Raw genomic sequence first — 27372 nt, 5'->3', positions numbered from 1 at the left:
TGAAAAACCTGCCAATTTTCCAAATCTTCCACCGTGGTAAAAATTGATATTAGAAGTGGTGGTATGGTAACAGTAAGTGAATTGAATTTTATAGTGTTATAATCAAAGCAATAGGAAAAGTGACAGCATGGCATAACGCCATATAGCAGCCTACCATGACCACTGACCTTCCCCATGTGTAGCTCATTCCTATATTTGAGGTACAGAGATGAAATCTAATTTGTTGGTTTTGTAATGTACTTCATAATCATTTGCATATAGATTTAAATGTATATGTGATACCCTGATCTGCCTGTCATCTCGAGCATTCTTGTGCATGCGTATCTCAGCAAAACCACAAATGCAGGTGTAGAGATGTAAAGGAAGGTGCATCACACTACAGCAGGTAACCAGCATGTGTTGCGTTGCAGTGCTCCATCATACGTGATCCTTGTGTATTTTGTATATTTTTTATTTTTTGTATTTTGTGTATCCTTTATGAGATACCATAAGAAGCAATATGAGATCCACAGCTCATATGTAAGTATGTGACAGCTTTTGCAAGTCGGCAGGTTTATCGCCTTAAAAATTAAAATGGCACCACTAATATTCAGTGCAAAACACACTTAATATTAGTGCCGCTTTAAATTTCAGGTCAAACCCACCGGGTTGCAAAAGCCACCACTTTGTACTTATACCTCCCTGTCCATCTTGATGTATTTACTAGTAGGGATTTTGGGCCTGATTCAGAGTTGTATGTTAATGCAATTGTATCTTCGGTTTTGCACAGTTTGAAATTGTGAAAATATGCTATTTCAAAAGAGCCTGCTGCCTTCTCATATCCATCACGCACCAGCGTAATTATCCATAACACTGACGCAGATAGGGCAGGAATGCAGACCTTGCGGCAGGTCTGACCTGTTTTAAACACAGCATCTCTCCTGACACGCAGAGATCTCTCACGCTGCAAAGGAGATGGCCATGGCTAATCTATGCACGCCCATGCAGGTCAGAAATGCCTGCGTTTGCCTAGCCACTCCCCCGTTACCTCCTCCAAACGCTGACTACCTGTCACTCACTTTGCAAGTGGTTCCTCTGTACGGGCGTAATCGTAAAACAATGGCTGCATGTGTGCAGTGAGGCTTACATGCGCAATGGCAAACATTCGCTTCATCTGTGTAAAAATCTGCATTGAGTACATCTCTGAAACAGGCCCTTTATTCCTTTCCCTGTCCAACAGCACCACTCTTCTTTTATCTGCATTCAGTAACTCTTTTAGGTCTCCCTGGGGGGCACCAATTACTTTTGTAAGCTCAATTTAAACCTCTGAAATAGAGCTGCCAAAGAAACGTTGTCAGGAGGTGTTTTCATATTAAGTGGCTGTTGAATTCTTGCTCTTATTGAAATTCTAGTTTTTTAGGCTCCAGGTTTTATAATCTTTCACCTCTGAGTTTTAGCTAGGATCTCATTTATAGTTAGGAGCAGTGGTCGAAGTGAACATTTTGAAGTGGGGGTATGGAAATATCAGGTGGGCTTTACTTAGGCAGGCCCAAATCCTGAGCCTCTCTGATACTTCCATACCCCCACTTCCTCCTCACACAGCACACCACACATACCACACAGCACCGCACCTCCCCACACAGCACTCAGTACCGCACCTCCCCACACAGCACTCAGCACCACACCTCCCCACACAGCACTCAGCACCGCACCTCCCCACACAGCACTCAGTACCGCACCTCCCCACACAGCACTGCACCTCCCCACATAGCACTGCACCTCCCCACATAACACTGCACCTCCCCACACAGCACTCAGTATTGCACCTCCCCACACAGCACTCAGTACCGCACCTCCCCACACAGCACTCAGCACCGCACCTCCCCACACAGCACTGCACCTCCCCACATAGCACTGCACCTCCCCATACCACACAGAACCGCACCTCCACACTACACCTTCACAGAGCACCTCCACACAGCAAAGCCACACACACCACACACCTCACCTCGCTGTGCTCCAATCGATATAACTGTAGCTTCCTTCCCTTACTCCTTTGCATTTTCAATATAGCGCCGGCTGTGAGCCAATGACAGCTGGAGGACCGGCAGCCAATCAGGGGTGACCAGACGGCAACCCCTGATTGGTTGCTGATCTGCGAGCATTGATTGGCTCACTGCAAACGCCACATGCAATATGCCGCCGCTCACCAGAGATTGGCTGCCGTTCCGTGTTTGGCATGAATGACTTGCAGCCGAAGCCAAATTTAATCCGGTAGCCACTTGTTGACCGGTGCTGGAACAGGTGCTGAAGTGAAGTGCTGGTATGACATACCGTTTCATACCGACACACTTCAAGCACTGTTTAGGAGAACATGTAGCAAATAGGACTCATTTGGAATTACACACGTCCCTTTTTGTGGCATAAACATATGCATTTCTGTACTACGCATGAGAACCAAAATGTGTCCATATATACACATTGTATATATATATATATATATATAAATATATATATATAATTATATATATACACAATCTTAGACTTAGGCTTCTCTCCTGTTACTTCATTGTCTCTTTACAGCCTGTCTTCAAGCTGCGCATGCAGACAGGCTGCAAAGAAACAGGGAAGCAGGGGAAAAGTCCCTAAATTCTGAAAAGCTGTCTCCGCAGAAAGAGCATCTTTTCGTAAGTGATAATTGAGTATAGGAGGCATTATGAATGCCTCCAATACTTGGATTGAACTTGCAGCAAGTTCAGTCCTTAATTATCACAGGGGATATTTTTCCCCTAATGAATAGACCCCTAAGTCAAAGGCCAAAAATATTGCATAAAATGTTACATGATGAGAACTGAAATGAGTCTGCCTGATGTAGTGCTAAGAAAATAGGTGTGGTCTCATTGGTATGGGGCGTGGCCTCGTGGTTAGGGACGTGGCCTCGCAGTCTGAACCACCATTGTCATCCCTCCTGAGGTCCCGGATGTGCAGACTGCCCCAGAAGACCACTCTGTGTGCAGTGCCTGCTCCCTCACTGTGTCAGGAGCCGAGTGCTGCACATAATGCTACAGTGCAGCACCCAGCTCCTGTCACTGAGAAGGAGACAGCACTTTGGTGTCACCCCTCTGCGGGTGACACCCCTGTGTAGTTTTGAGTATCCATACAGATGATACTGAAATCTGAACGAGCTGATTAATTTGCCAAGGGGCCTATTCATCATACCTAAAATATCGATGGAGGTAATTAGGTTTAGAACTCGCATGGAGTTCTATCTAATTACCGGCGGAAGTCATCGGTCCTCCTCTCCTTAACTATTTCGAAAAGCTGTAATTTTTGCGATGACAGCTTTTCGGGAAATAGATAGTTTTCCCTCTCTACTCTACCTTACCGCAGCTGGAATCCGTGCTGCACATGCGCTGTTACACCTGTAAAACCAATGTAGGTGCAGCACTACCTACAGCTACGGTAATTCAGCGTGTGTATCCTAATCCTCCCCTCCCCCCTCCGCTCACCTCCTCCCCTGTCCCGCACTTATCTGCCTGCTGCAGCACCTCCACCTCTGGTGTCTGCTTTGACATGTGTTCTCCCAGCAGACCACAGTACAGTTTATAAAAAAAAAAAAAAAAACGTTTTTTTTTCTAAACTTTATTGTGTTCTGCTGGGAGAACACAGTGTCCGAGCAGACACCAGAGCCAGAGGACGGACCAGAACGACAGAGGGAGACCCCGGGGGACCTGCACATGCTGACACAGGTGAGTGTCACCTGCTATTCGCCACCTCACAGTGGCGAATAGTAACTCCATCAAATTCCGAAAATACATAATTTTCCGAATTTGATGAATACCAAAATTACCATATCCCCATAATAATGTATGGGGAGTGTGGAAATTAACACAGGGGGACTTTACCAGGAGATATCAGTGATATCTTCTGTGTTAAGTCTCTGCATGAATACTAAAATAACGTTAATTAATGAAAATGTCCTTGAAAACTGTATTTTAGTGTTGATGAATAGGCCCCCAAGAGAGGTGGTATAGACTGTCAAAAGCAGAGGACCTATGACTGAGCCTTGTGGTCCTCCAACTAATAGAGGTAGCAAGGAGGAGGCAGAATCCGAAAAACATGAGAATGCTCTGCCACACCCCATTTCTGCTTCTAAAGCCTAAAGTGTAGATGCAGATAAAATGGGAGCAGTGGTGGGAGCCTGGGTTCCATTCCAACAGGGTACTCTTTCTGTAGAGTTTGTATGTTCTCCCTGTAGTATTCATGTTAGTACTTCGCACAGCCTAAAATATAATTTTAGGTTTATTGGCTTCTGATGCTGGTGTGTGTGCTTGTATGGTAGAGAATTTAAGGGTTGATGTATCAAGCAGTGAAAAGCGGAGCAGTACACCAGAGGAAAAGTTACCCATAGCAATCGATCAGCTATCTGGTAGCATTTATCAAGTACATTCTATAAAATGATAGGTAGAAGCTGACTGGTTGCTATAGGCACTGCTTTATACATCAACCCCTTAGACTGTTAGCTTTCAAGATGGCAAGGACTCATAATAAAATAATTACATATTCACTGTAAAGTGCTGCATTATATGTTGGTGCTATATAAAAGTAATATAATATTATGTGACACCAGACGAAGACAAGATGACATTGCTCAAAAATATGGTCTAGCAGATTCTTCAAGGTTGACTTTAAATCAGAAACAAGTCACCAAAGTTGATAAAATGAGGTAGACACAAGTTCTTAAGTTAATTAAATTAGGTGACCTAAACATCTTTCCTTCTCAGGAAAACACTGTTGAGGTAATTTAGAAAGTGCAAAACTGGGAAGGAGAAGTGCAAATTCCGCTTTGTCCCCGCAGTTCACCTTTATTTGCATTTTCACTGATTTCAGATAAAGCGCGTCATTTTGCGTAACAAGATTACAGATGTCCATTGCTAAGTATGGAGTCGGCATGCTGGTGGAAGTAATTGCTGTTGCTCAGTATTAATGTCTTCCACACATACATAATTAACAAGTATATCCGCCTGCAGTCACTGTGTGGTACACTGACAACCAATGTAGTGATCAAGCTATGGGCGAAATGTCCGTCCAGTGTTCTGGGAGCTCCCTCTGTGCACAGGGAGTCCTCCACACCTCTCACATGGTCTCTCTGGGTGTTGGCTCCACAGGTATTCCCTTAGCAGGACTCTCGTTGGTGGTTCCCGCGTTGTGCTGTCCTGCGCTGCAGTAGGAACAGGGCAGACAGATGTGGAAGTACCCTGACAGCAGATGCTGCTTCTATCTATTCTCTGAGAGCCATTATGTCTGCTCTCTATTTCCCTGTTCACTACTTTGTATAACAGGGAACAACAGAGGCAGCAACTTATAAGTGCTCCACTCATTTACCTATACCACTCCATTGACACAATGCTAAACATGTTATCTACTAAGCACCATTACACTATTAAATGTGAGGATTGTTCTATGTGTGTTAGCAAATGTATGTATACTGATTAAACATCCCTGTATTAGAAATATATCCTGATTATAGGCTACTCTCCTTGTTGGCCAAAACCTGGGAAATACTAAAAACATGCATTATTTGCTACAGACAATCTTGTGAACTAAATGGCATGCTCATACCTGGGATATACTAATTACATACTGTATTTGCAACATATGGTCCTATACTTTACACTGCACTGTCACCATTTTTCCATTTTTTGTGTGATGCCTTGGGGGGGTCCTGGGCTGGACGTTTCTTGGGGTGCCTTGCGCCCTGGACGTGAATCCCATAGTGTTAGGGTGTCAGGACTGCGACTATTTCAGTACATAAAGATAGACTATTATTGCCAAAGTTCCATTGTGGTCGTTGGAGGAGCTATCCTGCTTGCTGGCATGCTTCTCATTCAGGGGATAGAGGGCCTGATTCAGACCCAGACACTATTTGCGGAAGGTCGTTCAAAAAAAGGGGCCGGCTATTTAAATTATGTGCTCGCTCATTGCGGTTTGTTGACGCCTCTTTGTCTGAGCGAGCAAACGAAAAACACGCTCGCTATTTTGTAAAGACGCCCCTTTGCCGTTCGCATCACACGTCATCTCCGGTATTTATTTGATTATTCGGGTACACCGAAAGGCATCTGAACTGCTCGCAGTGCTTGTGGTAGGTTTTTCCTACCGCAATCACTGCGAGCAGTTCAGGCTAAAAGACAACCAAGTGACGTGGTCGATGACGCTCCTTTACTAATTATGCACTCCCATTAAACTCCCTTTTTACCGTTAGGCATACCTGCGTTCGGATCTCCACTCCCCCATTTCAAGCACCTTCCCCTGTTACCACCCACAAACTGTACATTCTGTCAATCAATTTAGCAGTCCCTCGCTGTTTTGCGAGCGCTCGATTTCCGACTGCAATGACTGGGGCTCAACCCCGCTCCGAACCCTAGCCACTTCACAGGGCTCAACCCTGCTACAATCTCCTCCACATCACGGGGCTCAAAACCGCTCCGAACCCTAGCCGCATCACGGAGCTCAACCCCGCTCCGAACCCTAACTACATCACAGGGCTAAACTCTGCTACAATCTTCTCCACATCACGGGGCTCAACACCGCTCCGAACCCTAGCCGCATCCCGCGGCTCAACCCCGCTCCGAACCCTAGCTACATTACTGGACTCAACCCTGCTATAATCTTCTCTGCATCACGGGGCTCAACCCCGCTCCGTACTCTAGCTACGTTACAGGGTTTAACCTTGCTGCGTCTTCATTATACCACAAGGCTCAAGTTTGCTTCATCTTTCACTGCACCACAGGTCGTGGCCCTGTCCCAGAACTATATTATTCTGCGGACCTCGCTCTGCTCCGTATTTCCATTACTACAGGGTTCTACCCTGCCCAAGGTCCTCAATGCCATCCTGAGGTGTTAGCCTCATACTGGACTCTGGGTTCCCTGCCACGTTAGTTCTTATATGTTAAAGACTGCATATATATTTGGGGATTCTCTCCTATACTTATTATTCCATATATGAATCTTTGTGCTGTTTGAGACTTTATATGAGACCTTACTGATTAGAATTCTTTTGTGAATACATTTTATTTTACTTTTATCCTGTGCTACTGAGTTTCATGGAAAGGTCATTCCTAAGACCACCCCAGTTTATTGTGCCTAGTAGGCCTGCCTCCTTCCAGGAGTCTCAAGTGTCAGCAGCCGTGACATAGGGACTGCTAGTGACAGAGAAGCCGAGACGTGGCCTAGCAGCCTCCCATTAATTTGCAAATGCATGCAACTAATATCTCTGAATTTCTATGACCATACAGTCTTCATAAATTGTTGCAAGTATAATTCAGTTTGCTGAGGAACAATAAGGGGTTAAACCCCCCTCCTTTCTCTACTTGGTATGACCCCTCCCTTTCATGCACCTGAATAGTACTGCTAGATTGATTGAGCAGCTGCCATTTTTGTTTGTTGTTATGAGTTGCATGAAGGAACCAGCATTAGTAGGGCATGCTGGTTCTAGTAGTGCTAGTTGGAGTTCCCAGGGGTGACTCCCAGGTAAGCTGGCTCTCAATTTGGATGCATTTATATATGTGCAGGCCTTACATTTGGCAAAATTTATATGTGCCTTTATCATGAGGCCTTATAATTGCTATATTTTACATTTGGGGTGAGCGTTTGGGCATAGGGCCCCCGAGGCTGGTCTGGCTGGGTCTCCTCAGGGCATCACCACTTAAAACACATAGTTACTTTTCACATCACCTGTTATGTTTGTATTTTATTCATGTAATTTTTCACATACAGCCAGGTCCATAAATATTGGGACATTGACAGAATTTTCATATTTTCTCCTCTATTCACCACCACAATGGCTTTGAAATGAAACAAACAAGATGTGATTTAACTGCAGACTTTCAGATTTAATTTGAGGGTAATTACATCCAAATCAGGTGAACGGTGTAGGAATTACAACGGTTTCTATATGTGCCTCCCACTTTTTAAGGGGCCAAAAGTAATGGGACAAACTAAACAATCCTAAATCTAACTTTCACTTTTTAATACTTTGTTGCAAATCCTTTGCAGAAAATTACAGCCTGAAGTCTGGAACGCATAGACATCACCAGACACTGGGTTTCATCCCTGGTGATGCTCTGCCAGGCCTCTACTGCAAATGTCTTCAGTTCCTGCTTGTTCTTGGGGCATTTTCCCTTCAGTTTTGTCTTCATCAAGTGAAATGCATGCTCAATCGGATTCTGGTCAGGGGATTGACTTGGCCATTGCATAACATTCCACTTTTTAGCCTTACAAAACTCTTTGGTTGCTTTTGCAGTATGCTTCGGGTCATTGTCCATCTGCCTTGTGAAGCGCTGTCCAATGAGTTCTGAAGCATTTCACTGAATATGAGCATATAATATTGCCCGAAACACTTCAGAATTCATTCTGCTGCTTTTGTCAGCAGTCACATCATCAATAAATACAAGGGAACCAGTTCCATTGGCAGCCATGCATGCCCACGCCATGACACTACCACAACCATGCTTCACTGATGAGGTGGTATGTTTTGGATCATGAGCAGTTCCTTTCCTTCTCTTCTCTTCCCATCACTCTGGTACAAGCTGATCTTTGTCTCATCTGTCAATAGGATGTTGTTCCAGAACTGTAATGGCTTTTTTAGATGTTGTTTGGCAAACTCTAATCTAGTCTTCCTGTTTTTGTGGCTCACCAATAGTTTGCATCTTGTGGTGAACCCTCTATATTCACTCTTGTGAAGTCTTCTCTTGATTGTTGACTTTTGACACATATACATCTACCTCCTGGAGAGTGTTCTTGATTTGGCCAACTGTTGTGAAGGGGTTTTTCTTCACCAGGGAAATAATTATTTTGTCATCCACCACAGTTGTTTTCCGTGGTCTTCCGGGTCTTTTGGTGTCGCTGAGCTCTCCGGTGCGTTCTTTCTTTTTAAGAATGTTCCAAACAGTTGATTTGGCCACACCTAATGTTTTTGCTATCTCTCTGATGGGTTTGTTTTGATTTTTCAGTCTAATGATGGCTTGCTTCACTGATAGTGTCAGCTCTTTGGATCTCATATTGAGAGTTGACAGCAACTGATTCCAAATGCAAATGTCACACCTAGAATCATCTCCAGACCTTTTACCTGCTTAATTGATAATGAAATAATGAGGGAATAGCCCACACCTGTCCATGAAATAGCTTTTGAGTTGATAGTCCCATTACTTTTGGCCCCTTAAAAAGTGGGAGGCACATATTGAAACTGTTGTAATTCCTACACCGTTCACCCGATTTGGATGTAATTACCCTCAAATTAAATCTGAAAGTCTGCAGTTAAAGCACATCTTGTTTGTTTCATTTCAAAACCATTGTGGTGGTGAATAGAGGCCAAAATCTGAAAATTCTGTAATTGTCCCAATATTTATGGACCTGACTGTATATTTTAACCTCTTTTTCAACACTTATTAACTACTCGCACACATCTATACTTTACACTGCATTATCGCTCTTTTTCCATTTTCGTGTGATGCCCTGGGGGGGTCCTGGCCTGGACGTTGCTTGGAGTGCCTTGCACCCCGGACGTGAACCCCTTAGTGTTAGGGACTGCTAGTGACAGAGAAGCCGTGACGTGGAGTAGCAGCTTTCCATGTATTTGCAAATGCATGCAACTAATATTTCTGAATTTCTATGACCATATAGTCTTCATATATTGTTGCAAGTATAATTCAGTGTTCTGAGGAACAATAGGGGGTTAAACCCACCTCCTTTTTCTACATCTCTCATATTGCCAGAATGCTTTGGCATTTAGAGAATCTTTTTGATTTTACCAATAGGGCTACCAGCCCAGGGTTATACTGAGATTACTGTAAATATCTGGATTAATTTATTTTACTCAGTCTGATAACCCACTAGGACTTTGTTTGTTATCCCTTATCTATGTTTGTCTGTTATAAGTGTACTGTAGGTCTAAACAATTAATAAAATGTAATGTCATAGTCCTTGTAATATGATGTGATGTCGTGTGTGCCCCACTTTATAAGCACTTGTCACACCTATGTGTGTTTCTGTGTATGTATCTGTTTGGCTTCTGGGAGGACCCTGCCTGTTTATATACTTTCTGGTATCTTCATATGGAGGTAGAACTGATACCCTATACCAGTGCTAGAACCCCCACTGCCCCACTGTGGAACCAACATAGTCAGAAAGAAGTATGAGGGGCAGCTGAGCCGTAACAGGGCACTTTTGCGCCTTGTGCCAGCCCCATCCACTGAGCGCGCATCATCATGATGCTGCACGCATGATATCATTGCTTCATGCAGAAGGGGGCTGACCGCCTGCACCCGTAAGTACAGTGCTGACCGGACATCCTTAGGATGCCCAATCAGCTGCGTAGGTGTCCGTCTTGAGCGTCCACAGGATGCTCTGCAGGTGCTGCAGCAGCAATCCTGGCTGCAGTGTGCCACCCTGCTAGCCAGGAGCAAATGGCAAGGGGGTGATGGTGCCGCCCCCACAGAGTCTCTGTCTCTGGACAATAATGACATTTTATTCACATCATCTTGCCCCAATGGAGCTTACAATCTAATCTTGTTATTACATCAGGGAAACACCAGGGGCAATATAAGGTCCCACACATATGCAGAGAGTGCATACAAGCACCCTGCAAATAGCACCTTGGACTGATACCCTAGGCAACAGTGTTAGCTATTATACCACCCTAAACATAATGTCATATTCATATGCTGTATGTGTGCCTGATTTGCCATGAAACATTCACATTTACATACATCTATTGATGCCTGTAACCTTTGCTATGTCTTAGGAAGACATCTGGAAAATGAGGCCCCCATGAGACTTTATGAAAGGTCGACCAATCCTGCAAGTGATGATTCTGCCCACATTTGCATATAAACATGATTTGCAAATTAATAAGCAGTGTCCTGGGACCATACTGGCAGGTGTACCATACGACGCAGCAGAAGAAAGGCACACAGAACAAACGTATACTTTCAGGGGTTCATGCAGCCCTCTGTCTCTTTCTTTGTGGCATTTAAGTATCTCTAAAACTTCCAATTAAATGTGAACTTTTGAAATTGTTCTACAGCAGTGTGTTTAGTAAGATCATGTCATTGCCAGCTCTTAATTAATTTTGCAGCTTTCCAAGTTTTTATTATAGGTGGATTTTTTTTTCCGGGTAGGGTAAAATAATTCTCAATATTAAGGTCAAGAAATATTTATTAGAATATTGGCTCTTATTTATTAAATTTCTGATGGTGGCAATCATTTGTAATTTAATAGGGGCACAACACTTGTAGTGGATACTTATGCCACCACATATAAATTGCTAGCCATGTACCTGCTGGTTCTTGTAGTTCTACAAATGCCAGGATTAAAAGACACTCATGGCCTGTCAGTACATGCTGACATGTGCTCTATTATTTTCACAGTGTTTCCTTGGCCAGGGGCAAATAGAGGTGTCTAGTGCTACTCAACACCCATTGTACTCTATTAGGACCTGATTCAGAGGTGGATGGATGTACAACACAATGTTCTACATCTGCACATGGGCCCCGATGTTGGGGGACACAGATATTGCTACTGCCAGGGGACACAGATCGGATTTTCATAGAGATCCATGCAATTCCAATAGGCATTGCAGTTCCTCTGACACCAGTGAACAACTAAAGATTTACTCAGAAGTTCGATGGCATCGGTGTTATCCAACTGATGGTACGACTATTTGCGCACCACAGCGGATTATAGCTGCAGCCAGTGGCCATCTCCATAGACAGCCCATCGGCTGTGGCTTTAGCATAAATTCGCAGTGGCGGCTGCGACAAAAGTGCATATCTGCCCATCTCTCCATTAGGGCCTTAGGGCCTGATACAGCAGTGGATGCTAATGCGATCAAAGCTGCGATTTTGCACAGAATGCTGCAAAAATATGTTAATGCCTGCCAAAGCTCAGCCGGCATAACGGCGCCCACTGCTGCCTTCTCATATCCGTCCAATGTCGCACTCCTGCGTAAACATTGGTACCATTAATGCACAGCGAGCAGTCACACAGCATGTACAGCAAGTCTATCCAGCCTCAGAATCTGCAGCTCTCATCGCAACACAGAAAGCTTTAACTAACCAGCCCCCTAGTTACCTCCCCCACATGACACTCAGTTTGCAAAAGGATCCTCTGTGCATATGTATTCGCAAAGCAATGCCAATTACACACATATAGATGAAATAGATTTAAAAAAAAGTCGGCACTAATTATCCAAAATAGATCTGAACTTGATGTATTGGGATCGGTTCAGCAGCTGTTCCAAAAAGAACTCTGTAGTTCTTCAACAAAAAATAGTAATCAAGAAATGTATAGATAGGGAGCTGCGCTATACCAATCGCAATATATACTCAATACATACACAATTGCTTAGAGTAAAGATATAAACAATTTATTAAACTAGTGGTATAATACTGACTTTAATGCATGGGTCCCAGCATCATATAAAACATTTAAAATGTGTGAGCTTATGCTCATATGATAATCATAACAAACACAATTATAAAATGATGACCCTTCCGAAAGAAGGGGAAAACATGCTGAAAGTCCCAATGACATGAATGAATAATACAAAGATAAATCCTCTAATGTGGAATATGTTGATACAAAGTTTCAAATTTCTTGCAAAGAGATAGAATGATATAATATTGTGAATACTTTTCTGATAATGTGCAACAATGTCTCTGCTGATGTGCATTGGAAGTATTCACATAAATTCCAGTATAGTGATTGACAAAGCAAGTTGTATAGTGTGACACTGCTTACTGATGCATCATGTGCAGTGGATCTATGAAGCTGTTCTAATGGTACTGTAGCTCGCTCCCGGGTCCGTGCTGAATGCCGATAATTCAGTTCACCCCGTCTGATGAGACCGACGTCTCTCCCTGGCGGGGAATGGTGTCCGTCAGACACGTGTGTCAGCCGGAACTCCCATGTCTCCTATAAGTGCTGTAGGAGAGCGGGTGGGTAGTTGTTAGCTTAGCTCTGTATATGCTTGTTGTAGCTGCGATAAAGCGGGGTGGTAGTATCCGCAAAGGAGTGCACAATGAACACTGCAGGCTTCCTTTCTGGATCCCTGTGCGGAATGGCAATATGGAAAGTAGAGAATTAAAGCAGTCTTCCTTCATCCTAACGCGTTTCTTTACGCCCTGGTAATTTCGTCAGATAGGTGTGCCAAGCTTGTGGCATCATATACAAAAAGACTTGAGGCTGTAATTGCTGCCAAAGGTGCATCAACAAAGTATTGAGAAAAGGTTGTAAATACTTATGTACATGTGATTTATTAGGGGTTTTTTTTAATTAAATTTGCAAAAATCTCAAAAAAAACTTTTTACATGTTGTCATTATGGGGTATTGGACCTGATTCAGAGTTGGGAATAGAGGTCCTGATTCAGAGCCGGACGCTCTGACAGAGCGCTCGCTCTGAATCAGGGCCGTCCCTCCTCCTTTTTGGAGCGGCCTCCTGGCATAGGTGTGGGTGACCACCCACAGCTATAGCGAGCGGCCAAAATGATGGTCGCGATGGTCAAGACCATCGCGACCATCGGGCTTGCGACGAGACCCTGCGGTAGGGTCTCGCTGCCGCAAGCCCTGGAGTGCTTTTGGCTCTATCAGAGCCAAAAGCACTCCCACTGACATCACTAGATCACGCTTGACATCACGCCTCTGTCTGGGCAGCCACGCCCCATCACCATCGACAGCACGCCCCCTTTGGTGCGAGACCCATAACGACGGCTAGGCCGTCGTTATTCGGGTCTCGCACATGCGCACGATGGTGCTCGCGAGCGGGTCTGAATTAGGCCCAGAGTGAGATATCTCTCTCAACTGTGAACCTGAACAAACCATATTGCAATGCAAGTGGTGTAAATACATAATTTTTTTTACATGTGAGGTAAATACTGGCTGCTTTTGCATGTAGCCCACAAATACTGCACAGCTTTATTATTACACTGCACTTTAGATGTCAGTTTGGAAACACTCCTCCCAAATCTAAATCTCTCTGCACATTTTAAATCTGCCCCACCTGCAGTGCAACATGGTTTCACCAAGATGATCAGTTGAGAGAGATCTCTCTCTCTATTCCCAAGTCTGAATCAGGCCCATTGTGTGTAGAATTTTGAGGACAAAAATTAATTTATTAAATTTTTGTATAAGGCTGTAACATAACAAAATGTGGAAAAAGTGAAGCGCTGTGAATACTTTCTGGATGCACTGTATAAACAAATACATGACTAAAGACTTACTGTACAATACAATAGAATGCAGGACAAGGACATGGAAAATATGCATTGCTACATTAGCGACCACAACACCTACATAAGCAGCAACCAAGTGTTAGAGGGTAGAGGACACTGCTCATAAGAGATTACTTCTAAAGGGGAAGGGCAGGCAAACAGGTGAGACACAGATGGGGTAGATGGGGAGGAAGGTGCATATAATAATAATTTTATTTATATAGCGCTTTTCTTCCTTAGGACCCAAGGTCGCTTTAGAGACATCAGAAAACATGGTACATTGTACAAGGATTTGGTGTTGCAAAAAATAGAAAACCACACAGAGATAATTAAAATCAACTCATACCTAGAGAGCACAATAAACATATTGCAGGGTTGCTGCAGGTATTTTGGGAAATAACTTTCATGGGTTATATATTCCACCCACAAAGGTACCAAATGAGGCAGCCATTTGGGTGCACTACGTAGGATTACCCTGCATGGAATAGGTTACGCCTAGAAGAAATGACACAAAGTGGGTGGTTGCAGCGTCCTGATGCTAGGAGTAGGGTCCCACCATAATAGTCAGGTCCATCTATTTTTCATCCCATCCATGAGTGTACCAGGTGAGGCAGCCATGGTGGGTGCACTACTAAGGTTGCACTGTGGGTGATGAACCATGCAGGGACCCAAGGCATATATGGGAAAACTGACACATGTGGCAGTATGATATACCCTGTGTGAATAGATCCACGTAAAGTACATCCTGCCCATGGAGGATGCACTTCAGTGGATGTATAGCACACCAATATAGCATACAGTGGAGGTATAGCACACCAGTATAGCATACAGTGGAGATATAGCACACCAGCATAGCATACAGTGGAGGTATAGCACACCAGCATAGCATACAGTGGAGGTATAGCACACCAGTATAGCATACAGTGGAGGTATAGCACACCAGCATAGCATAAAGTGGAGATATAGCACACCAGCATAGCATACAGTGGAGGTATAGCACACCAGTATAGCATACAGTGGAGATATAGCACACCAGCATAGCATACAGTGGAGGTATAGCACACCAGTATAGCATACAGTGGAGGTATAGCACACCAGCATAGCATACAGTGGAGGTATAGCACACCAGCATAGCATACAGAGGAGGTATAGCACACCATTATAGCATACAGTGGAGGTATAGCACACCAGTATAGCATACAGTGGAGGTATAGCACACCAGCATAGCATACAGAGGAGGTATAGCACACCATTATAGCATACAGTGGAGGTATAGCACACCAGTATAGCATACAGTGGAGGTATAGCACACCAGCATAGCATACAGTGGAGGTATAGCACACCAGTATATCATACAGTGGAGGTATAGCACACCAGCATAGCATACAGTGGAGGTATAGCACACCAGTATAGCATACAGTGGAGGTATAGCACACCAGCATAGCATACAGTGGAGGTATAGCACACCAGTATAGCATACAGTAGAGGTATAGCACACCAGTATAGCATACAGTGGAGGTATAGCATACCAGTATAGCATACAGTGGAGGTATAGCACACCAGTATAGCATACAGAGGAGGTATAGCACACCAGTATAGCTTACAGTGGAGGTATAGCACACCAGTATAGCATACAGTGGAGGTATAGCACACCAGTATAGCTTACAGTGGAGGTATAGCACACCAGTATAGCATACAGTGGAGGTATAGCACACCAGTATAGCATACAGTGGAGGTATAGCACACCAGTATAGCATACAGTGGAGGTATAGCACACCAGTAAAGCATACAGTGGAGGTATAGCACACCAGTATAGCATACAGTGGAGGTATAGCACACCAGTATAGCATACAGTGGAGGTATAGCACACCAGTATAACATACAGTGGAGGTATAGCACACCAGTATAGCATACAGTGGAGGTATAGCACACCAGTATAGCATACAGTGGAGGTATAGCACACCAGTATAGCATACAGTGGAGGTATAGCACACCAGTATATCATACAGTGGGTGGAAGAACATTTAAAATACAGGGAATAGCAAATATAGCAAACAGTGCTGCAGTTCGGCATGACATATACGAGTGACTGAAACATTAGAAATATGAAATGCACTGAAGTAATAGATCCACGTATTTGTTCATCCTGCCCAAGACAAAACCCAACCGTGGCAGCCATCTGGGGTGCACTGTGTAGGTTACATCTGGCAGAGTGTGCAAGTAGCGGAAGTATAACATCCAGGTGGATGCATTATAAGTTAAAAACCCTGTTAAACTTAATCAGAAATGAAAAAATGATAGAGTGATTTATGCCACATTATGACATTCACGAAAGCTCACATAACATGCAGTTCCAGCTATCTCACGTGTCAGAACAATGTATAAAGAAAAATACTGTTTTTTTTCTGTCAGTTTTATGTGCCAATTGCAGCACAGCTTAATAAATTACAACATTTGTATATCTGATATTAGAAAAAAATCGGATGCGTTTCACACTGTGCAGTTTCAAAAGCATGCCATTTCATGTGTCATTCGGCCTTTAGTAACACTCATTGTTTCCAAACCACGCTAAAAATTGCAACAAAAAAGTGTCGGCTTTCAAAACCAGATTTTAGTACATTTTCCCACAGATTTATCAATCTGCAATTCATATTAAAACTGTAAAATTAATGCTGATCCACACGATAATCCAGCGAGAACATATTAAAAAAATTTTAAACCTAATATTCACCTAATTAGGCATTTTGGCATTAAATTCGGCCATCATGGCAGCATTACCCCTACCTTTTTGTTCTACCCTGACATTTCCTTTATTATACCCCAACCACTACAGCAGTGTTTCCCAACCTCGGTCCACAAGGCACACTAACAGTCCTGGTTTTAGTGATATCCATGCTTGAACGCAGGTGGTAAAATTAGAATAACTGAGGTACTAATTAAAGGGTCTATTTACTAAGCTGTGTTAGGAGATAAAGTGAACGGTGATAAGGTACCAGCCAATCAGTTCCTAACTGCCATGTCACAGGCTGTGTTTGAAAAATGGCAGTTAGGAGCTGATTGGCTGGTACCTGATCACAGTTTACTTTATCTCCTAACACAGCTTAGTCCACTAAGTCACCTATGCTCAAGTATGGCTATCCTTAATACCTGGACTGTTATGGGTGAATTTACTAAAGTGAGAGTTTTTAGAAGTGGAGATGTTGCCCATAGAAACCAATCAGATTCTAGCTATTATCTTCTAGAAGGTGCTAGGTAAATGTTAAGTGGAATCTGATAGGTTGCTATTGGCCACATCTCCACTTCTAAAAACTCTCACTTTAGTATATATACTCCTTAGTGTGCCTTGAGGACTGTGGTTGGGAACCCATGCACTACAGAGTAGAATTCATTTCTATCATTGTCTTCCAGTATTATGAATTCAGCAATATGCAGATTGTGGAATTTACAAATACAGTGTGAAATCGACGTTGTGTGTTATGGTGAAATGAAATCACGTCTCAAATATTTTATCAGCTGAAATTAGCACAACTGGCCAGTTGCAGCATGAAATTTGATCAATGTAAAATTACAGTACAAGAAATTGTCCTTCTGTAAAGTATCCCTAGAAATTTTAATATTCAGCGATTGTTAATGTCTAGTACTGTATACTCTGTATTTAAAGGTTACTTTTCCTTCTAAGTAACAAGGGATTATTTATGGCAAAATGGTTTCTCCAAGTTATTTGAAGGTTAGCACATACACAGTATTAATATAGGGTTGCCACATAGGCCGTATCAATTTGCTGTATGTAGAGATGTGTGGTTCGGTTTTCCTCATAAACAAGCACACTAGAACTTTGGGGTTCCAAGTAGAACCGAGTCCCAGCTTGGGTCTGCTGTAAATTCTGAATTTGGATTTAAAAAAACAATCTCTGGTTTTAGATTGCATGTACATAGGTCCAAATTACATGATTTTAGCTGTTTTTATAAATTTTAAAGAAATCCAAAACCAAAACCCAATCCGAATCAAAACACTTGAGGGTGATTTTGCCAAAACCAAAACACAGGGGTCCACACACATCTCTAATGTAGTATTTGCAAGAGTCAATTTCTTTCTTATATATATATATATATATATATATATATATATATACTGTATATGTTATGGAATATTGATATTGTATATAATAAATTGATATTATGAACACTATCAATCATTGATAGGTCAGCTTCCTGTGAACTCTCCATTCATGCACATGAAAAGTTCAAAGGGGTAGGCTTTGACAACCTTAAACAAACGGTGACTATCACCAATGGAGCAGATATGGATCCATCAGCAGTCACATAACGAATTTGGACACAGAACCAATTTCTGGAGGTAACAGGGGGAGACTAGCCAGATGCAGGAGTGTTGCGGCCAGTGACTGCATCCAAAGACACTGTTGCAATGGCACGGGCAGCCATGTTTCCATAAACATTCTGTGCAACCTCATGGCTTCTCTAATGTCCAATGGTGCGACTGATGTGCGTTCCATAGTGCAACTTTTTATGTACAGTGGTGGATTAGAGACGCAGCCAGTGGGTGCCTCAATAGGACGCCCATCGGCTGCAACAGTAAGATAAATTTGCAGTTGCGCTGCTCTTAAAGAGGCAGTCGCTGCTGCAATAGGATCCACCTGTGAAAAAGGCCATGAATCTCATAAGTCACAGACAAAAAAATATGAAGCTCCCAAGCCTCTGTAGTAGATTTGATATGGAAAGGAGTCCAGCATAGGAGAACCATGTGGATATGGAAGCTATACATGTCATTTATACATGTATTGTTATAGCAAGGAGATTATTTGGTACATAAAAGTTACAGTATACCAATTAATCATGTGATCAGTGTTGTGCAAATAATATTCATGAGGTCCTCAGTAACAGATTTTCGTGATGATATCCAGGATCTTCTCAAGCTGTAGCTTAAAAATAATTAAAACGAAAAAATTGCACATTTGTGTGGAATGTGTTGAATTAATATTGTAGTGTTTGTAGCTTATTGGTAAGTAACTTTAGAAATGTATCCCAAAATGTAATTGGTTACATTTCCTGCATATATCAGTAGCAAACATATAGGAATGAGTGTACACAGTTGGGTTTGCAATTTGCTCCTGATGAAATACAAGGCAAACAAACTCCTTGGGCCATGTGGAGCCACCTCATGCAAAATGTGTCAGTATCGCATATGATGTGTGAAATAACTTTATTGTTATGGAGCAGACTTGGCGAGAAGGCAGAAGTCAGCCATATTTGTAATCCTTTATTTTTTTTTAAAAATGTTTACTTATTATTAGATACTTATTGCTGTTTATTTTATTCACCTTTTTGTTTCATTTTTATTAATCTGATGAGACACATGAGTTATGCAGGTCATACATCTAAATGCCGATTTCCCATTCTGCCGATCCGTTCCACTGATGATCAGCGTTTTATAGGGGGATCGGCAAAAGACAATGGCCCTCATTCAGAGTCGATCGTAAGAAGCGATCGCTCACTCTGAATGAGGGCGGGCACTTCTTGTTTTGAAGTGCTGCCTCCAGGTCGCAAGCTAAGCTGTGGGTTACCACCCACAGCTTATCTTGCGATCAGGGTGATGGTCACGATGGTCATCACCATCGCGACCATCGGGGCTTATGACCAGACCCTAAGGTTGGGTCTGGGCACTCGTAAGCCCCAGGGAACTTCCTGCTCTGTTTGAGTAGGAAGTTCCAAACTGACATCATCAATGATGTCAGTGGGGCAAGCTTTCCGACTGGAATGCCTCCGTTTGGCTGGGCACACCCCCGGCCCATCGCTAGCTGGGTCTCGCGCATGCACACTTCAGAGCCGGCTCCGTAGTGTGCATGCTCTGTGGGGACCATCGACCCGGTTGCGAGCGCATCGGCGCTTGCAACCGGGTCTGAATGAGACCCAATGTTAACAATCCCAATTCCAATAAATTGGAATCAGTGAATCAAGATGTTGGATTTTCACAATCCCCAACCCAGGCAGAACAGGGAATTGCCCCGATAGAGGCTAGATGTAAAGGCCCCATTAAGGGCGGTGTGGGGAGAAATAATTTAGTCACATTAATAGCGCGCTGAATAGAATAGCTCTGAAATGCTCCCTCCTGGCGCTATCTACAGCGCTCTGATTTGAATCGCCCCCATTGAGGGTTATTTCTTTCAGTGATGGGCATAGAATGGAAAACTATCCCAGGGAATTTCAGTAAGCAGCTTTAATGGGAGCAAGTCTTTTGTGGAAGGCGGATGGGGGGAGGGCTTTGTGGAGGGGGTGGGATACTCTCTCGTCAAAGGGCCAGATTCCGACTCGCATGCAGTCAGTGCCTTACTTGCATCTTTTGCTGCAGTTGCGTCTGTGACTTTTATGCTAATGCCGCTACAAAACTGGCATATCAATGGCAATCAATCCTGTTAGTAGAAAGAAAGCGCTTTTTGCTAACATGCTTGTTTGCCCGTTATGCCAATTTTTACCTTTTTTGATGTATATGTGATTTATCCTAACTAAACCATTGTGCTTTTAAGATACAAGATACACTATCTGCAGCTCTTATTTGTTTTTGGACAGTATTGCCTTAAGCGGTAATGTAGCAGAAGGTGTCCATAGGAAATAGATACCTACTTGATGCATCTGTGATCCGAGTGCAGCATCCGTAGATGCTGCATCTGATCACCTTCACTACCACACCCTCGCTCTGCCCCCCAAATGCCGCAGAGATGGACACAGTGCACAATGCTGCTCCATCTTTGGATGCAGAAGCAATGTGAACATATTCTAATGCAGCAGGAGGCATCTGAGGGGAAAAGATGCCTCCTGACAGCATCTCAGATGAGTGCTGTGTTCAAAGCTGCAGCACTGGATCACCATCATGACCACCCCCTCCCCTGCCCCCAAATGGGGGCAGGGGAGAGGGTGCAGATTGAAGGGGGTGCAGATTGAGAGGGTGCAGATTAAAGCCTGGACATGCACAGTCCTCCCACAAACAGAGATTTACCTAAACCATCAGCTTTACAGTACGTGTCACACAGTCAGAAAAGCAGTGCCATGTGTCTCTTACCTTCTGTTTTGCTGCTGGAGCCGTGATGAGTGACTCAGGAAAGGCCCATGGAGGAGCTGGTGCTGCTGGGAATGCACAGCTGATCACCCTCTGCCATTTCACTCATACTGTACAATGCGCATAAGCAGAAGCTCAGAATGCTGTCCGATCGAACCTGAGCTCCAATAGCTGCGGTTTTGAATCGTCTGGGTCAGCAAGAGAAATCATGGGGCCCAGTACCCCCATGTTTCTGAGCCCCCACCCCTAACCTGTATCTGGGTCCTCTGCAGTACAGGCCAGCTTCAGAGTCTTCCTTACCTCTATGGTGATTTCTCTGCAAAGGGGAACCTCTAAAGAAATTAATCCTCCCTGGGAAGATGGTGACATCAGTTGGTATTCACTTTTCATGTAGGAGATCACATGGTCTTGAAGATACCTGTTTGCATAGGAATTTAACCAATGTCGTCATAATATAGCAGAGGTTCAACCAGCTAATACATGGTTGGGGCAGAGCGCAATGTGAACTTCCCTGATCAAACAATTTTGTATTATTAAACTGTATTTACTAATTTGGTATGACATTTGTATCAGTAATATAGTTTCTTTAGAATTGGTGCTTTAATAAAGATTACTATCCTCATTCAGCTCTGGCTCGCTTCTGTCTCTCCAGCTCCCCAGTGTCTCTCTAGCCCCCTTTCAGTTTCTACAGCTCTAGCTCCATTCTGTCTCTATAGCTCCATCCCAATTCTGTCTCTCCAGCTCCAGTCTCCTTGTGTCTCTCAAGTCCCCAGTGTCTCTCCAGTTCCAACCACTTAATTTCTCTCCAGCTTCAGTCCCCTTCTGTCTCTGTAGTCCCCCCGCATCTCACAAGCTTCAGTCTCCTTCTGTCTCCCCAGCCTCTCAGTGGCTCCCCAGTTTCAGCCTCTTTCTGTCTCTCCAGACCCCGAAGGTGTATCTCTATCTCCAGCCACTTCTGTCTCTAAAGCACCAAGTGTCTCTGCAGCTCCCGCCTTTCCAGACCCTTAGTGTCACTCTAGCTCCAGCCTCCTTCTGTCTCTCCAGCCCTCCAGTGTCTCTCAAGCTCCAGACCCCTTCTGTCTCTTCAGCACTCAGTGTCTCCCCAGCTCCAGAACTCTTCTGTCTTTCCAGACCCCAGTGTCTGTCCAGCTCAGGCACCCTTTTGTCTTTCCAGCCCCTAGTTTCTCTCCAGCTCCAGCATCCTTGTGTCTCTCCAGCCCCTCTTTGCCTACCCAACTAAAGCATCTTTGTGCCTCTCTAGCTCTAGGTCCCTTCTGTTTCTCCAGCTCCCCAGTGTCTCCCCAGCTCCAGCCCCCTACTTCCCTCTGGCTTCAATATAAATATACTCCTTTATTTCAAGGTAGATTAGATGTAATTGTTAAAGTAAAATAAAGACACTTAGGGGCCAATTCAGACACTTAGGAGACAATTCTGAGTTGTACACAAGTCAGTCACAATTATACATGCACAGAAATAATTTGTTGCATGCAAATTGGCTGTAGCTGTGGTAGACTGATTTACCTCCTTATGCTAATGTGAGTATCCTTTCTAAGAATGCAGGGGCTTGTGAGTGGGCAAGTAGAAACTAGTGCCACCCATTGATCTTACATCAGCTGCCGCAACCATCATCATTAGTATCTGCACTTGCACCAGCTCGATGTTGGGTGCAAGGGATCCATCAAACACAGGCTTCCCTGTTACATTTTGCTGTTCTGCTCTGCCTTTTTCTTATGTTTCTCTTTTCTGTGTACTGAGGTTGCTAGGTAACTGCTTTTAACCCTGGTTTGTACAGCTCAGCAGTTCCTAGCAGTTAATTAGGCAGCACCTGCCCTGATTAAATTACTCTCAGGACTCCTGCTTCACAGCTGAATAATCAAGCACTGTTTTCTCACATGACTTTATCCCAGCAACTGATTGGGTAAAACCTACATAAATACCATCAGTGCATTTCTGATGTGCTGGTGTTAGGTTCTCCTGTCAGTTACATGTGCTGTGCTCCTTATGAGATATTGGATTATTCTTTGCTGTGTATGACCCATGCTAAGTTTCCTGAACATCCGATAGGCCACTGCCTGCCCTAGGACCATTTTGCTCGTGTACTAACCACCATTATTGGATATAATGATGCCTGCCAAGACCTATTGCCTAAATGTTGACTTTGTTCCTTTCTTTTGCCTCCTAGTGACCTGGCCTGTTCCTGACCATCCTGATTGTGTTTGTTTGTCTGTCCTGTCCATTCTGTGTGTTGCTCCATTGTGTTACTGTGTTGCTTCCCTCTTTCTCACAGGTTGGTTAGCAACTCTGCACTACTGGGATCTAAGTCCAGGGGGCATCTGAGTACCACATAGTGAGAAACTTACCAATCTGATCTCTTTATCACTGTTGATAACTCAACAATACACCCTACCCCACAAGCTCGCTGCCCGGTAGTCGTCCTTGACTCTGAATTGTCCTTTGTTCCCCACATTCAACCTGTCTCAAAATCATGTTACATACATTTAAAAAACATATGCAAAATTCGACCATATCTTACACAAGACAGTGCAAAAACTCTAATCCATGCACTCATTATTTCCCACATTGACTATTGCAATAGTCTACTTACTGGTCTTTCCAAGAACAGGCTATCACCATAACAATCCATACTGAATGCAGCTGCAAGGCTGATCTTCCTCACCAAACGTTCTTTGTCTTCTACTCTGCTCTGTCAGTCCTGCCATTGGTTTCCTGTTTTCTACCGTATTCAATACAAACTACTTTTACTTACACATAAGGTTATTATCCAAACCACACCAACATACATCTCTTCACTTATCTAAAAATATCTCCCAACCCGACCTTTCCACTTGTCCGATATTCCTGTGTGACTGGATTATGCAGCCCACCAAGAAACTCTGCATTCTGGCTAGACCAAAATGCAATATATAGCACCTATCCTTGTGTATCAATACCGATTTCCCTATAGATAGTAAGCTTGCGAGCAGGGCCTTCCTACCTCTTTGTCTTTCTGTTATTACCCAGTTTTGTTCTATTAATGTCTCCAAATGTGAATCGCAATGGAATATGCTGTGCTATATAAGAAACTGTTCATAAATAAATAAATCTAAACATTCCCTTTCCTGTACGCATAACTCAGAATACCCATGACACTCTCGTGTAACTCACATGACACAAGTCAGGTTGGTTACGTATCGCATTGTCACCGCATTGTCGCATTGTCACTGCCCACTTGTCGCACTGACACACCCTATTTACTGTAATGGAAAGACAGATCTGGCTAAGTTTAGTTCGACTTAGAATAGGATGAACATATACACATAATGGTGTAAATTAGCTTCTGTGCATGTGCTATGTGCAGAAACTCACCATTTGTGTCTGTGCTAAGAGAACCATCTGACTCAGGCCTTAAATGTGAATATTCTACCATATTCCAAGTTGCACTAATTTATGTGACTGCACTACACCCATCCATATGCATGTTCAAAATAGCTTTCATTATTTATCTACCTTATACCTGGTGAGAGATCCATCTGAAAACTACAATCAGTAACAAAAAATTAAACTTTAAATATCATTGCCCATATTCTAAATCCCCAGGGCTAAACTGGCCCACAGGGGTATAGGCGAAATCCCCGGTGGGCCCCACTGCCTGTGGGCCCACCTGGCTTAAAGAGACAGAACCACACCCAAGCATATTAAATTAATGACACCTGGAGGATAAGTTGACAAAATTTGACTTACATATGGAAACTTAGGGTGCGAGAGCAAGTGTGATGACAAAATTTGCCAATGAGCCAGCACCTAAACCCATGGAAGAAGCATAATGTGTATTTAACATTTATGTGATACCTGGAGCCAAATGATACACAGCAATGCTAATATTTTTGAGAGTCAGTGTAGGGACTAACCAGAAGGGAAGACCGTGATGTGGTTGGTCAGCTTGATAAATTATTGCAATACTTTTGAACTAACATTCCCTGGAATTATATGAACTACAGTTTGGAATATAATGGTGAGTGCTCAGTTTGTATGATATATATATATATATATATATAAATATATATTTATATATATATAAATAACTCCAGAATCTGGCACTCACGAAGTCCATGGCAAATATGGCCGGGTGCCCCCCACAGTCAGCCCCAGAACCAGGACCGACCGCATACAATATCCACAGGGCAGCACTTCGTACAAAAACCACAACAACAGTGGTAAGACTGCAACGTTTCAGCGCTTTATTGTGCGCTTTTGTCAAGCATAAATTCAAAAGATATATATATATATATATATATAGTGAAAGGACGGCACTCAGGGTCTCAACAGCACTTCTAATAAATAACAGACACGTCTTGATAAAAGAGCCAATGCTCTGAAACGTTGACTATATATCCTGGCTGTGCCTGTTATTTATTAGAAGTACAGTTGAGACCCTGAGTGCCGTCCTTTCACTATATACTACAGGTTGAGTCTCCGATATCCAAAATGCTTGGAACCAGGGGTATTTTGGATAACGGAATATTCCGTATTTTGGAATATTTACATATCATAATGAAATATATTTTGGGAATGGGGCCCAAATATACACACAGAATGCATTTATGTGTTATATACACCTTATACACACAGCCTGCAGGTAATTTTATACAACATTTTCAATAATTTTGTGGCTCAAAAAAAGTTTGTGTACATACATAAAATTCAGTTATGTTTCATATACACCTTATACACACAGCCTGCACATAATTTTATACAATATTTGTAATAATTTGTGCCTTAGACAAAGTTTGTGTACATTGAAAATTCAAAAATCAAAGGTTTAATTTTTTCAGTGAAGTAAAAAAAATTCTGTTTTTCGGAATATTCCGTATTTCGGAATATTTGGATATGGGAGACTCAACCTGTATATCTATCTGCTGGAAAGGCACCTGGGCATGCTGTGGAGGCTGGAGTGAGTGCCGGATTATCTCTATTTCCTACCTATATATAGATAGATAGATAGATAGATAGATAGATAGATAGATAGATAGATAGATAGATAGATAGATAGATAGATAGACAGACATGCACACACATAGGCTTCTACTGGGTACTAGAAGATAATTTATTGAAGTGTCAACTAAGGTACTGTCATTTTTATAAATAATCTCCATAGTATCTCAGATCATAATGAGCATGCTGGTGTGTTTTACAAGCAGCCATCAGTTGTTTACCCTAGCGACCGCTCTCACTCTCATATTTCTTTCCGGACCAGTATTTTCCTTGAAGTACATGTACAGTGTACAGTATTATTTAGTTTATATTCGTCTCTATAAAAATATGATACATAATGTCACATGGCATTACAAAATGAAAATAGATTGTTGTCACTGTAGAAAGTTGCATTTAGAAGATCTGAAAATTATCCTCTATTGTCCTTTTCATTGCACAATGGTGTGTTCAATATTTGTGTTTATCCTGTTTTATTTGAAAGGCTCTTTTTTGTTACATAGTATACGGTACCCTGTTATATTATTCTCAGATTGTTGCCTTTTTAAACATTAGACTTTAGTTGTGCTCTGTTTCTAGTGAAAGCCTTGTAATCACACATAAAACAACAGATTCACAAATCTCTTCAATAGTATTTATGCTTTGCGCCACCTGCTATAATTTCAGCAACAAAATAATTTTTATTCCACTCTGTATATTTGAACATTTTCTCAACACTGACTTGTCTTACAATAACTCACATATGTAATTTATGTGTCAAAATTGTGTTAACGGTAGAATGAAATATAAACTGCAATATTTTACATCGAATGTGAAAGTGAACCATGACTATGGTAGAAAATGAGCCAATCTGTTGACTTGTTTGATGTACTGAACATTTTGCCATTTTATCATTATTCTTTGTTATTGTTTTTTTTATCTAAGATAAAATGAATCAGAAATATTTGCCCAGAAATACACTAATTTGCCACTTACACCCAAAAATTAGTCAAATAGTTTTTTGGCACATATATACACTTGAGTCCTATTGGGGAGATAAGCACTATAGAAATATAATAATAATAAT

The sequence above is a fragment of the Taudactylus pleione genome, unplaced genomic scaffold (assembly GCF_031769625.1).
Source record: "Taudactylus pleione unplaced genomic scaffold, aTauple2 ptg000792l, whole genome shotgun sequence".
In the NCBI taxonomy this organism is placed as follows: Eukaryota; Metazoa; Chordata; class Amphibia; order Anura; family Myobatrachidae; genus Taudactylus; species Taudactylus pleione.
This window is presented reverse-complemented; position numbering follows the sequence as displayed.